The following is a 13,543-nucleotide window of genomic DNA, read 5'->3' on the forward strand; positions in this document are numbered from 1 at the left end:
GAGAGAGAGCAGGACCAGTCCTGTGAACTGGACTGATGTCCTTTGGTCAAGGAGACATGCCTGGCAGCTAGGCAAAGTCGGGGCAAAGTAGTTGGGATTTGATGGATGTGGGAGTGGAAAACAAAAATCTGAGCTTGGAGTCTTCACACGTCTTGGGCAGAGATGGGGGGAGGTGACCTGCTGACCCTCTGAAGGACAGCACAGTTTGCTAAGAAAAGGGCCAGGCATTTTTCCTTGACAATGACAAGAATTTAGTGTGCCCCGGGAAGAGCAACAGGTGAAGCCTAGTTAAAGAAGAGGGCACAGAGTGCTGTCCTACAGTCTCTCAACTTTTTCTCTCCCTTCTCTGCTCTGTACCCACCAGACCGACCCAGAACACTTATGGTACCGGAGTTCAGACTTCAAGACAAGTCTGCATGCACCCCCCCACACACTCAAACTCTGCAAGACCTGGGGGCACAGAGCCCTGTAGACTGAGAGCCAACCATCTGACCTTCTTCTGGAACCAGATGATAGGTATGTCCTCTGGCCTTAAGGTGTTTTTGCATTAGTAGAGTCCAGAAAGCAATCACATATGACTGGTTTTGAGGGGATCCTGTTATGGATCACCACACAGCATAGTCTCTCATGCTGTGCTCAGAGTGTTCCCTGCACCACCTAAGAAGTGCAGCCCTGCAACTGGCCAGGGAGAGAGGGGGCCCATCCACGACCGATGATGAGATCTGGTGGCTTGTGAGTGATACTCGATGATCGCCAAATATCCAGAAATCTGAGGTCAATCATTCCCGATGATCGCCTTCACGGGCTAAGCTGTGGATGGAGGCCCATAGGCATCGGCCCGTCCCTTGTGGACCTGTGCTTCCTGGCCTGCACAGATACTTCATAATGTCACTCAGAATCAAGGGTGGTGCAGACTGTGGTCGACCTTGTATTGAGTCAGCCTGAGGTTGACAATCTACCCCATCATGGGGAACTAAAGCCCACTCCCTTAGAGAGAGAGCCAGTAGGCAGCCCCCCTTGAACGGAGACATGGTGGTCAGCAGGAAGAGAGAGAGTCTCAATATTTCTATTCCCTTCTCTGCCATCTTCCCTCCAGAGAGGAGACCAGAGTGATGGCACGTGTTTGCTGAGGTGGACAGTGCCCGGGCTCCCTTGATTTCCGTCCAGAGTACCTGGTGGCAGACAGCTACAGCGTTGATTCTCCTGTGGGCACCTGTGTACAGGTGAGGAGTGTCTCGAGGAAAGCCTCATGGTTCAGGCGGGGTAAGGCAAAGAGTGACCTTGCTGCTGGCTGGAAGAGCAGCTGGTGAGGTGTCCCCGAGCAGAGTAGCCTTCTCTAGTGTGGCCTCCCGATGTGCCACACTGACCAGTGAGTGAGCCCATCCCGAGGGCTCCAGAGAGAGCACCCAACCCGGGACCGATGATGAGATCTGGTGGAGTCTGAGTGTTTCTCGATGACAGCCGTCTTATCCGAAATCTGAGGTCCGACACAGAGCAATGGCCCTTGGGCCGCCTCGGGTGCTCCCCTAGATGCTGGGGGTGGAGAGAGAGAGCAGGACCAGTCCTGTGAACCGGACTGATGTCCATTAGCCAAGGAAACATGGCTGGCAGCTAAGCAGAGTGGGGGCAGAGTGGTTGGGACTATGAGAGATATGGGAGTGGAAAACAAAATCTCAGCTTGGAGTCTTCCCAAGTCTTGGGCAGAGATGGGGGGAGGTGACCTGCTGACCCTCTGAAGGACAGCACAGTTTGCTAAGAAAAGGGCCAGTCATTTTTCCTTGACAATGGCAAGAATTTAGTGTGTCCCGGGAAGAGCACCAGGTGCAACCCAGGTAAAGCAGAGGGCACAGAGTGATGTCCTACAGAATCTCAAATTTTTCTCTCCCTTCTCTGCTCTGTACCCTACAGAACCACCCACAAGACACATAACTACAGCTTTTAAACTTCAAGACAAGCCCCGAACCCCCACACCTACCCCCCCCCACAAACCCAGCAAACCATGGGGGCACCGAGAGATCAGAGCCTGTAGACTGAGAGCCAACCATCTGACCTTCTTCTGGAACCAGATGATAGGTATGTCCTCTGGCCTTAAGGTATTTTTGCATTAGTAGAGTCCAGAAAGCAATCACATATGACTGGTTTTGAGGGGATCCTGTTATGGATCACCACACAGCATAGTCTCTCATGCTGTGCTCAGAGTGTTCCCTGCACCACCTAAGAAGTGCAGCCCTGCAACTGGCCAGGGAGAGAGGGGGCCCATCCACGACCGATGATGAGATCTGGTGGCTTGTGAGTGATACTCGATGATCGCCAAATATCCAGAAATCTGAGGTCAGTCATTCCCGATGACCGCCTTCACGGGCTAAGCTGTGGATGGAGGCCCATAGGCATCGGCCCGTCCCTTGTGGACCTGTGCTTCCGGGGCTGTACAGATACTTCATAATGTTACTCAGAATCAAGGGTGGTGCAGACTGTGGTCGGCCTTGTATTGAGTCAGCCTGAGGTTGACAATCTACCCCATCATGGGGAACTAAAGCCCACTCCCTTAGAGAGAGAGCCAGTAGGCAGCCCCCCTTGAACAGAGACATGGTGGTCAGCAGGAAGAGAGAGAGTCTCAATATTTCTATTCCCTTCTCTGCCATCTTCCCTCCAGAGAGGAGACCAGAATGATGGCATGAGTTTGCTGAGGTGGACAGTGCCCGGGCCGCCCTGATTTCCGTGCAGAGCACCTGGTGGCAGACAGCTACAGCGTTGGTCCTCCTGTGGGCACCTGTGGACAGGTGAGGAGGGTCTCGAGGAAAGCCTCATGGTTCAGGCGGGGTAAGGCAAAGAGTGACCTTGCTGCTGGCTGGAAGAGCAGCTGGAGAGGTGTCCCAGAGCAGAGTAGCCTCCTCTAGTGTGGCCTCCCGATGTGTCACACTGACCAGTGAGTGAGCCCATCCCGAGGGCTCCAGAGAGAGCACCCAACCCGGGACCGATGATGAGATCTGGTGGAGTCTGAGTGTTTCTCGATGACAGCCGTCTTATCCGAAATCTGAGGTCCGACACAGAGCAATGGCCCTTGGGCTGCCTCGGGTGCTCCCCTAGATGCTGGGGGTGGAGAGAGAGAGAGCAGGACCAGTCCTGTGAACTGGACTGATGTCCTTTGGTCAAGGAGACATGCCTGGCAGCTAGGCAAAGTCGGGGCAAAGTAGTTGGGATTTGATGGATGTGGGAGTGGAAAACAAAAATCTGAGCTTGGAGTCTTCACACGTCTTGGGCAGAGATGGGGGGAGGTGACCTGCTGACCCTCTGAAGGACAGCACAGTTTGCTAAGAAAAGGGCCAGGCATTTTTCCTTGACAATGACAAGAATTTAGTGTGCCCCGGGAAGAGCAACAGGTGAAGCCTAGTTAAAGAAGAGGGCACAGAGTGCTGTCCTACAGTCTCTCAACTTTTTCTCTCCCTTCTCTGCTCTGTACCCACCAGACCGACCCAGAACACTTATGGTACCGGAGTTCAGACTTCAAGACAAGTCTGCATGCACCCCCCCACACACTCAAACTCTGCAAGACCTGGGGGCACAGAGCCCTGTAGACTGAGAGCCAACCATCTGACCTTCTTCTGGAACCAGATGATAGGTATGTCCTCTGGCCTTAAGGTGTTTTTGCATTAGTAGAGTCCAGAAAGCAATCACATATGACTGGTTTTGAGGGGATCCTGTTATGGATCACCACACAGCATAGTCTCTCATGCTGTGCTCAGAGTGTTCCCTGCACCACCTAAGAAGTGCAGCCCTGCAACTGGCCAGGGAGAGAGGGGGCCCATCCACAACCGATGATGAGATCTGGTGGCTTGTGAGTGATACTCGATGATCGCCAAATATCCAGAAATCTGAGGTCAGTCATTCCCGATGACCGCCTTCACGGGCTAAGCTGTGGATGGAGGCCCATAGGCATCGGCCCGTCCCTTGTGGACCTGTGCTTCCTGGCTGCACAGATACTTCATAATGTTACTCAGAATCAAGGGTGGTGCAGACTGTGGTGGGCCTTGTATTGAGTCAGCCTGAGGTTGACAATCTACCCCATCATGGGGAACTAAAGCCCACTCCCTTAGAGAGAGAGCCAGTAGGCAGCCCTCCTTGAACGGAGACATGGTGGTCAGCAGGAAGAGAGAGAGTCTCAATATTTCTATTCCCTTCTCTGCCATCTTCCCTCCAGAGAGGAGACCAGAATGATGGCATGAGTTTGCTGAGGTGGACAGTGCCCGGGCCACCTTGATTTCCATGCAGAGCACCTGGTGGCAGACAGCTACAGCGTTGGTCCTCCTGTGGGCACCTGTGGACAGGTGAGGAGTGTCTCGAGGAAAGCCTCATGGTTCAGGCGGGGTAGGGCAAAGAGTGACCTTGCTGCTGGCTGGAAGAGCAGCTGGTGAGGTGTCCCAGAGCAGAGTAGCCTTCCCTAGTGTGGCCTCCCAATGTGTCACACTGACCAGTGAGTGAGCCCATCCCGAGGGCTCCAGAGAGAGCACCCAACCCGGGACCGATGATGAGATCTGGTGGAGTCTGAGTGTTTCTCGATGACAGCCGTCTTATCCGAAATCTGAGGTCCGACACAGAGCAATGGCCCTTGGGCCGCCTCGGGTGCTCCCCTAGATGCTGGGGGTGGAGAGAGAGAGCAGGACCAGTCCTGTGAACCGGACTGATGTCCATTAGCCAAGGAAACATGGCTGGCAGCTAAGCAGAGTGGGGGCAGAGTGGTTGGGACTATGAGAGATATGGGAGTGGAAAACAAAATCTCAGCTTGGAGTCTTCCCAAGTCTTGGGCAGAGATGGGGGGAGGTGACCTGCTGACCCTCTGAAGGACAGCACAGTTTGCTAAGAAAAGGGCCAGTCATTTTTCCTTGACAATGGCAAGAATTTAGTGTGTCCCGGGAAGAGCACCAGGTGCAACCCAGGTAAAGCAGAGGGCACAGAGTGATGTCCTACAGAATCTCAAATTTTTCTCTCCCTTCTCTGCTCTGTACCCTACAGAACCACCCACAAGACACATAACTACAGCTTTTAAACTTCAAGACAAGCCCCGAACCCCCACACCTACCCCCCCACAAACCCAGCAAACCATGGGGGCACCGAGAGATCAGAGCCTGTAGACTGAGAGCCAACCATCTGACCTTCTTCTGGAACCAGATGATAGGTATGTCCTCTGGCCTTAAGGTATTTTTGCATTAGTAGAGTCCAGAAAGCAATCACATATGACTGGTTTTGAGGGGATCCTGTTATAGATCACCACACAGCATAGTCTCTCATGCTGTGCTCAGAGTGTTCCCTGCACCACCTAAGAAGTGCAGCCCTGCAACTGGCCAGGGAGAGAGGGGGCCCATCCACGACCGATGATGAGATCTGGTGGCTTGTGAGTGATACTCGATGATCGCCAAATATCCAGAAATCTGAGGTCAGTCATTCCCGATGACCGCCTTCACGGGCTAAGCTGTGGATGGAGGCCCATAGGCATAGGCCCGTCCCTTGTGGACCTGTGCCTCCGGGGCTGTACAGATACTTCATAATGTTACTCAGAATCAAGGGTGGTGCAGACTGTGGTGGGCCTTGTATTGAGTCAGCCTGAGGTTGACAATCTACCCCATCATGGGGAACTAAAGCCCACTCCCTTAGAGAGAGAGCCAGTAGGCAGCCCCCCTTGAACGGAGACATGGTGGTCATCAGGAAGAGAACGAGTCTCAATATTTCTATTCCCTTCTCTGCCATCTTCCCTCCAGAGAGGAGACCAGAATGATGGCATGAGTTTGCTGAGGTGGACAGTGCCCGGGCCGCCCTGATTTCCGTGCAGAGCACCTGGTGGCAGACAGCTACAGCGTTGGTCCTCCTGTGGGCACCTGTGGACAGGTGAGGAGGGTCTCGAGGAAAGCCTCATGGTTCAGGCGGGGTAGGGCAAAGAGTGACCTTGCTGCTGGCTGGAAGAGCAGCTGGTGAGGTGTCCCAGAGCAGAGTAGCCTTCCCTAGTGTGGCCTCTCGATGTGTCACACTGACCAGTGAGTGAGCCCATCCCGAGGGCTCCAGAGAGAGCACCCAACCCGGGACCAATGATGAGATCTGGTGGCGTCTGAGTGTTTCTCGATGACAGCCGTCTTATCCGAAATCTGAGGTCAGGCACAGAGCAATGGCCCTTGGGCCACCTTGGGTGCTTCCCTAGATGCTGGGGGTGGAGAGAGAGAGCAGGACCAGTCCTGTGAACCAGACTGACGTCCATTAGCCAAGAAAACATGGCTGGCCGCTAAGCAGAGTGGGGGCAGAGTGGTTGGGAATATGAGAGATATGGGAGTGGAAAACAAAATCTCAGTGTGGAGTCTCAGCAGATCTTGGGCAGAGATGGGGGGAGGTGACCTGCTGACCCTCTGAAGGGCAGCACAGTTTGCTAAGAAAAGGGCCAGTCATTTTTCCTTGACAATGGCAAGAATTTAGTGTGCCCCGGGAAGAGCACCAGGTACAGCCTAGGTAAAGGAGAGGGCACAGAGTGATGTCCTACAGTCTCTCAACTTTTTCTCTCTTTTTTCTGCTTTTTCCCCTTTATACAGGTCCATAGTACTGATATTACTAGCGTGCTCACCTGGAAACACAAGCACACAGTCACACAGAAACACACACACACACACACACATGCACATGCACACACACACACACACACAATCACACACTGTCTGCTTTTCCTGTGGTCACTGTGATTTCTCAGAGCTCTGTGGACTAAGAGTCAACTGTCTGATTCTCCTCAGAGATCAGAGTATAGGTATGTGCTTGGCCTTTTTTTTTTTTTTCCATTAGTAGAGTCCAGAAAGTAGTCACTTATAAATGGCTTCACATGCAACCTGTTCTGGTCCCCACACAGAATAGTCTCCCATTTTGTATCAGAATGATCCATGCAGCACCTAAGTCATTCGGGCCTGCAGCCTGTCATGTAGTGAGGGACCCCATCCAGGACCAATAATGAGATCTGGACGTATTTGTGTGCTAATCAATCCTTGCCCTGTTCTGTAATCTGAGGTCCAACTTTTACTGTACCTTATCATTGTAAGCTTTGTATGAAGTCTCACTGGCATATGCCGATCTTCTTTTGGACTTTTTTATTTTTTTCAAACTGCCATTTTATAGTAGTACTAATTTTCACATACTTATAGAGTATGAAACATAATCAGTAAAATGCTATGTAGAACTTAGATGTCCATTTTCTCAATCAGTGTAACGTTTAAGATAACTTCACTAAATGGGCTCCAATTACCCAATTGCTTAGAATGAAATCCTGCTCGCTTCTCCCTTGGTTATGACAAGTAACCAGAAGATATTCAGGAGGAATCTTCTCATTGTTTCTTTTTCTTTTTTTAGGTTATTCTTCTCCCGAAAACCTGCCTGACTTACTGATGTTTTCAGAGACTGTTCCAGTCTTCCAGACTTTTTCTGATGCCACTTTGACAGCCTGTAACAAACTGTGCCTGTTACCTACTTTCGACTCACACTTTGGTTGGATCTTGGTATGATCTCATAATAATGTTATAACTTCATCTGTTAGCAGTGTGTATAGCATTAATTATATAGTGATAATTTTAACAGCACAATGGAAAACCAAAGCCCTAATCCAACCTTCACATACTTTCATATTCTTTTCTGTTTCACCTTCCTCTTAGGTCTACTGGTAGGTTCCCTTTTCTTCTAGTAAATTTACAAGTTATAGAATATTAATATCAAGTTATGGGTATTTTTGTGCTAAGCCATTTTTTCCACATTCCCATATTCATTTCTCTTTTCTGTTTTACCAAATCACTACCTCTCTTTTAGCCACATTTACCCCTTCTGTGGCACTACACCAGATTTTATTCTACCTTTCTCGGTGCAGTTTACTAATACTCACTAAACTTTCTTATCCAGTCTTCCCTGTAAATTGCCAAACCGTGCTCACCAGCATCACACTTTCAGTTTCCAATATATCAGTTTTAAACATTCACATTTGAATGGGGCCATACTCTATGCATTTCTCTGTTCCTTGTTTATTCTTATGCCTACATCTATATCTGTGGTTTTGTTGAAAATAATCCTATTCCATCTAGTCTATTTTGGGGATGACTAGTATCTGACATAGTGTTTACATGTACAACTTGTATAGTTTCCCAACATAATAGTAGTGTAAAAACTAGTCATTTTTGTATAAATTAGACAATAGTATTTTATGGACATTTCTGAAAAGGAGACTTACAAATATCCCAAACACCAAATTCCTTATTTATATCTATATTATATTGTTTTATATTTCCAATTTTGTATTAATACTCTAATTCATATTACTGATTACTAATTTAGAAGATTAGTCTCTTCTAAATTTCAAGCCATACTCACATATTTCCTTAACCTGCTTAGAACGTCTATGACAAAATTGACAAAGAGCAATGTAAGCTCAGGCTCATGTGTCCGAAGAGATACTTTTCCAGCACACATTCTGCAAACAGTTAGTGATGCTCAAAACTCAAAATGGGAAGTTCTTATGAGCCAACACATCTGCTCCTGGGTAGAATTGCAAGGAAAAGTACATTTATGTCCAAGGGACATCAGTATGTCCACATGGACCACAATATTAGTCGGAACTCCTGGCCCATCTATTTATGCATGATGAGAATACCTGAGTCCACTTTTGTATGGGGCCTTGTTCCTTCTTCTTTCATTAAGGACAGTACATGCAGTTTTCCTCACAGCCACAGTTTCTGTTCTGAATCCCTGGACATAATTAAATTTGCTTGTTTCTTTAGGAGATAAATTATGTTATTTAGTTAAGGAATAGATATATCACTCTAAATCAAAGTTGGAAACCATGGTTGTTATCCACCTTTAATAATCATTTATTACCTTTGTTCTTTTTTTTTTTTTTACTTCCCCCAGTGGACGTGTATAAGCCGGCAGTGAATTCCCTGTTTATAAACTGTATCCAGGTAAGTTTGGGTGGCAGCCATAGGTCTTGTCTATGTTTTTCTAGACATCACTTTATTTTACAAAGCCTGAAATATAATCCTATAGATTTACTTTCACATTGTCATTTGAGATGATGATGAGCTTGTGTACTAAGCATGTACAAATTATGAGCATGGTGAATAGTACATGCGAACACATTAATGTGCGTTCCAATCTAAACATGTCAGCGAGCTGTGCTCCTGTTGAATGTCTATGTATCACAGGCATTCCTAGTGAACTATTGGCTTATTGAAAAGTATCGATAGGGAGGAGAGATCAAGCCTTTTCTGGACCAATGATGACATTTACCAAGGTATGAGAGACACGATGACTAATACCTGTCTGAAACTCTAAGGTCCAACATGAAAGATAAGTAGATGAGCATGGGTCCTTGAAGGAGTGCGCCATTTTGTATCTTGTGCTCTGCTCTGTACTCCTCAGAATGGGTGCTCCTGAGGTGATTTCTGCATTCTCGCGGTCACCAGTGCAACATTTGTGTCTCTGCATTGTACTTTGGACAACGTGAGTACTAGTTAGTGTCCTTGTGTTTTATGTGGTCTGTGTAAGGTTAGTTACTTCAATATTGAAAAGTATCTAATATGGGGCTGGTAGATGGCTCAGGGGATGAAGGCACTTGCTGCAAAGTCTACTGACCTAATATTGTTTCTCAGTACCCACATGGTGGAAAGAAAACAGATTCCCAAATGTTGAACCCTGGCCTCCATGCACACATCCTTGGCATGTACACTCATAAACACGAATGAATATATTCAAGAAAAACTATGTTGCATTAAGCCAAGTATAACCAATGACACATATGGACTTAACATGAAGTAGGACACTGAGTTGGCCTTGCGTAATGAACCCAGGTTCCTCATTGAAGGAGACAGGTTGGGGTGAACTCAGTCTTTAGAGAAGAGTGACTTCCAGTCTGTTTCAGTGTTTGGGGGAATAACACGGTTTCCATTTTTACAAGTGAATTAATGATTCAATCAAGAGCCAACATGGAAGGGAATAGAGGTGACTAGATTCAGGGTAGATTTATGATGGACACAGGTAGTATAGTCATGTAGTAGACAGGGTAATGTACATGTGTCTGTCTCTGGGGTCCATCCTGTAGCAGATGCCATCTCTGTGTTCGCCTATTTCATACTATTCCTTTAATTCCTTGAATAGCCAAGAAATACAGAAAACAATGGAGATAAGTGGGTGAAACATTATTCAGTTACAAACATGAATTTCAAGGCCAAAACAAACCCCCTTAGTACACTGAAAATATGTAATCCAAAGAGAAGCAAGTAGCATACAGCTGTCTGTGTGTACAGTTGAAATAATGTCAGTAACAGATAACATCAATTTTCTTGGTTAGCTGGAAGTCTGAAGAAACTCATTTTATAAAACAATAGTGTAAATAGTTTTAAATTGAGAAGGCTTGCATGAATAGTTCAGATGGCAGATAGTCATGGAAGACAATGTGAGAAGTGTGGCTTTTAAAAACAAGCAAACAAAATTTTGTTGGTGCACTCTCTTTGGAGTGGATGCTCTCAGGTGGCTGACATGTTTATCCACAGCCAGCAGCACCAGCTTGTGTCTTTTTATAGAGCCTGGGACAGATATACGTTCCAGTGTTTTTACCCTTGCAGCCTTCTCTGTAAGCATTTCATTATCCTCTCCTCTCCCCTCCCCTTCTGGCTTCTCCTCTCCTCTCCCCTCTTCTCCCCTCCCCTTTCCTCTCCTCCCTCCCCTCCTCTCTGTACTCAGGATGGACCATGTCATTAGAGGATCCCCCAAAGGTCAAGGGCTCCATTTGCACCCTGCTGAGGAAGAAAACAAGACCAGTGTGAGTTACAAAAACCTCCTTGTCTTGGTTTGAGTGGTTTAATATAGTGTTTAAACAGTGTATAGTATAGTTATTGATGGTCTAATATAGTGTCTACACAGTGAATATTGTAGAGAGGGCTATCTGAATACCAATGGCAGATATGGAGACTACATGAAATTGTCCATTGTTAATACAAATGTGATAACTAGTGTATTATTAATATGGTGGCTATATTATAGAGAATCCATGTACAGATTAGGTATAATCAGACTCCTAGATTTATTTTTTGTGGGGGCAGCAGTTACTAACCATAGGGTTTATAATTAAGTAATTAATAGGCAACATAGAAATAATTAGAGAAAGGGAGAACTAATCTTGGCTTGATGATGACCACCGGTGGCATTTGATTCATACATGATGACTATGTGTCTGAAACACCAAGATGCAACACAGAAGATATGTGGCTACATAAAGATTGACAGCAGAGTTGTCACTGTTTGTCCCCTGCTTTGCTCTGTGCTCCTTAGAATGAATTCTTCCAAGGTGATCTGTTCATCTTTAATGCCTGCCAGCCCATCAGTCGCTCAGGATGATGTGAGATCTGGCCAACGTTCTTGTCATCATTTTGATGGAAGGTTAGTCACTGTGCTACTAAGATGTGAAATATATTCACACTAGGTCAAAGTGTAACAGAGAACATATATGAAGTTAGTATAAAAAAAGTATGAGATTATACTTATGTATAAAAAGGAGGGTAGCTATTGAAGGAGACACATTTATATTCACAATGTAGAAAAATGGGTCCAATCTTGGGTTAATGATGACTCTGATGGGATATTTGAGTTAACAAATAGTGACTTTATGTCCATCATAAAGTCCAGTTGTCAACAGTTGAGATGGAATTGACTTCTGTGTGTGTGTTTGTGTGTATTTCAATATATATATGGAAATATATATTTCCTGATGTTCTTATAATGATATCAGTGCAAAAATCAATAAATATACAAATAAAAATTTATAAATGTGGTCCAATTATAAAAATACATGATGAACAAGAAATACTTTTTAGGTCAGATAGGAATCTTACACATCTGCTTTTCAGCAAATGCTGAAAGTTATGATATAAAGCATAATGTTATGACTGTCCAAATCATTGCTAAACTTGCCCTTATTTATTTAAGAGCTAATTAAATAGATAACCTCATCATATAAATGATTACCTAGGCCTGCATGAGTGAAGGTCAGAGGTCAATAGCAATGTCTTATTTTTGTCTTTATCTCCTCTGCTTTGCATTCCTTAGACCTTTGCTGACTTGGGGATGCCTCCACGGCTGGGAGCTGTGCTGACATCATCGGTAGAGCTGGACAGACCACTGTGAAGATTGGCCAGGATCCCTTCTTCAGGTTTGATGGTTTACTTAACAGAACTCAATGTGTCACTGAAAAATATAGTATGGCACCAAGGATGGCTGCTCCATACCAGTGAGAGCCACAGAAATGAATGGAAGTTGTCAATTAATTCAGCAAACACAGAGGATAATTACTTAAGGTTAGAACAATTCCACACAGATTAGGAGTAAGAAAGATTTGTAGGGTTGTTGGAATAATAGGTCCTCAAATTATTTTTAGTTGATTATTGAACTAATTAACAGACAATAAAGGAGTAGTGACTGGAAAAAGTCATGATTGATAATGATCACTGGTGCCACATGAGCCACATGGATGACTACATTTCTGGAACTCTGAGATCTACCAACGAAGAACTATAATCTATTTCCTTCATTTCAAGTGTTCTTGTAGGACCGTAGAATATATTCAATCTTTTGATGTTATAAATTCCATTCATTTTTTTATAATTCTATCAATGTGAGATTCAGTCAATTAGTCTTCAAAATAAAGTAAGTAAAGCATTGTCTAATTCTCAAAATATAAGAGCCATGAAATAGATCGGTATGTACAGAATACATTATGCCACCTTTAAAACACATTTTTTTCTGATGATGACATTCTAGCAATGTAAATTACATACAATGCCACATTCTGAGCAAGTTTGAAAATTTCCATCTTTTTAAAAGATAAGATTAAATATATTCCAAAAGTGGTACCCTAAATGGCCAATAGTAGGTGAAAAGCACAGAACATTACTAGGAAAGTTTTTTTAAAAAATTAGTTTTGTTTTCTCTGCTCATTAGTCCCTGGAGTGGACATACTGTGCGATTGGAGCATCTTCCATGGCTGGAGGCTCTGTCTGCCTGTACTGAGGAATGTGAGCCATCCTGATTATCCTCCAGTGTTATCTTGTTTTGAGTGATTTGCTTAAGAGAATTCCACACATTATATCACCAGGCATGGTGGCACATGCCTTTAATCCCTGGTGGTATTTAATTCTGGAGGCAGAGGCAGGTAGATCTCTGAGTTCAAGGCCAACCTGGTCTACAAAGCCAATTCCAAGACAGCCAGACCTACACAGAAAAATCCTGTCTCAAAACACCCCTCCCAAAAAAAGAATATTCAATACATCATTTTAAAGTATATGATCAGTGATGATCAGCACTTTCCCATTGATTGATCAGGGATGGATATTAAGTCTTCTATTGGTTATACATTATGAATGCCAGAATGAATTACTATTAATATAAGAATACTCTTTATACAGATAAGGAATATCAAGTGTGTTCTTGGTGTTTTATGAGTCATGGGACTTATTTATTTCTAACATATCAGTGCGTTAATGGATAG

At 45.3% G+C, this 13,543-nt stretch overlaps 2 long non-coding RNA genes and 11 other non-coding genes across 13 annotated transcripts; all 13 read left to right on the forward strand.

The window, feature by feature from the left end:
* Positions 1-705: 705 nt before the first annotated feature.
* On the forward strand, positions 706-780 carry LOC143268565 (small nucleolar RNA SNORD113/SNORD114 family). The gene has a single exon (XR_013044630.1). It is a non-coding gene; the product is annotated as a small nucleolar RNA SNORD113/SNORD114 family (small nucleolar RNA).
* A 633-nt stretch (positions 781-1,413) lies between these two features.
* On the forward strand, positions 1,414-1,488 carry LOC143268584 (small nucleolar RNA SNORD113/SNORD114 family). Its single transcript, XR_013044639.1, has one exon. It is a non-coding gene; the product is annotated as a small nucleolar RNA SNORD113/SNORD114 family (small nucleolar RNA).
* A 420-nt stretch (positions 1,489-1,908) lies between these two features.
* On the forward strand, positions 1,909-3,619 carry LOC143268494 (uncharacterized). The gene is made up of 3 exons (XR_013044539.1): positions 1,909-2,073; positions 2,654-2,780; positions 3,468-3,619. It is a non-coding gene; the product is annotated as an uncharacterized LOC143268494 (long non-coding RNA).
* LOC143268568 (small nucleolar RNA SNORD113/SNORD114 family) lies at positions 2,263-2,337 on the forward strand. The gene has a single exon (XR_013044633.1). It is a non-coding gene; the product is annotated as a small nucleolar RNA SNORD113/SNORD114 family (small nucleolar RNA).
* Positions 2,971-3,045, forward strand: LOC143268585 (small nucleolar RNA SNORD113/SNORD114 family). Its single transcript, XR_013044640.1, has one exon. It is a non-coding gene; the product is annotated as a small nucleolar RNA SNORD113/SNORD114 family (small nucleolar RNA).
* Positions 3,620-3,808: 189 nt separating the features above from the next.
* On the forward strand, positions 3,809-3,883 carry LOC143268570 (small nucleolar RNA SNORD113/SNORD114 family). The gene has a single exon (XR_013044635.1). It is a non-coding gene; the product is annotated as a small nucleolar RNA SNORD113/SNORD114 family (small nucleolar RNA).
* A 632-nt stretch (positions 3,884-4,515) lies between these two features.
* Positions 4,516-4,590, forward strand: LOC143268586 (small nucleolar RNA SNORD113/SNORD114 family). Its single transcript, XR_013044641.1, has one exon. It is a non-coding gene; the product is annotated as a small nucleolar RNA SNORD113/SNORD114 family (small nucleolar RNA).
* Positions 4,591-5,362: 772 nt separating this feature from the next.
* LOC143268569 (small nucleolar RNA SNORD113/SNORD114 family) lies at positions 5,363-5,437 on the forward strand. The gene has a single exon (XR_013044634.1). It is a non-coding gene; the product is annotated as a small nucleolar RNA SNORD113/SNORD114 family (small nucleolar RNA).
* Positions 5,438-6,070: 633 nt separating this feature from the next.
* Positions 6,071-6,145, forward strand: LOC121822588 (small nucleolar RNA SNORD113/SNORD114 family). The gene has a single exon (XR_006063774.2). It is a non-coding gene; the product is annotated as a small nucleolar RNA SNORD113/SNORD114 family (small nucleolar RNA).
* Positions 6,146-9,270: 3,125 nt separating this feature from the next.
* LOC121822586 (small nucleolar RNA SNORD113/SNORD114 family) lies at positions 9,271-9,343 on the forward strand. Its single transcript, XR_006063771.1, has one exon. It is a non-coding gene; the product is annotated as a small nucleolar RNA SNORD113/SNORD114 family (small nucleolar RNA).
* A 77-nt stretch (positions 9,344-9,420) lies between these two features.
* LOC121822485 (uncharacterized) lies at positions 9,421-12,232 on the forward strand. Its single transcript, XR_013044541.1, has 4 exons — positions 9,421-9,504; positions 10,744-10,822; positions 11,332-11,439; positions 12,106-12,232. It is a non-coding gene; the product is annotated as an uncharacterized LOC121822485 (long non-coding RNA).
* LOC121822585 (small nucleolar RNA SNORD113/SNORD114 family) lies at positions 11,181-11,252 on the forward strand. The gene has a single exon (XR_006063770.1). It is a non-coding gene; the product is annotated as a small nucleolar RNA SNORD113/SNORD114 family (small nucleolar RNA).
* Positions 12,233-12,486: 254 nt separating the features above from the next.
* Positions 12,487-12,557, forward strand: LOC121822590 (small nucleolar RNA SNORD113/SNORD114 family). Its single transcript, XR_006063775.1, has one exon. It is a non-coding gene; the product is annotated as a small nucleolar RNA SNORD113/SNORD114 family (small nucleolar RNA).
* The last annotated feature ends 986 nt before the right edge of the window (positions 12,558-13,543 follow it).

The sequence above is a fragment of the Peromyscus maniculatus genome, chromosome 14 (genome assembly GCF_049852395.1).
Source record: "Peromyscus maniculatus bairdii isolate BWxNUB_F1_BW_parent chromosome 14, HU_Pman_BW_mat_3.1, whole genome shotgun sequence".
NCBI classification, from domain to species: Eukaryota; Metazoa; Chordata; class Mammalia; order Rodentia; family Cricetidae; genus Peromyscus; species Peromyscus maniculatus.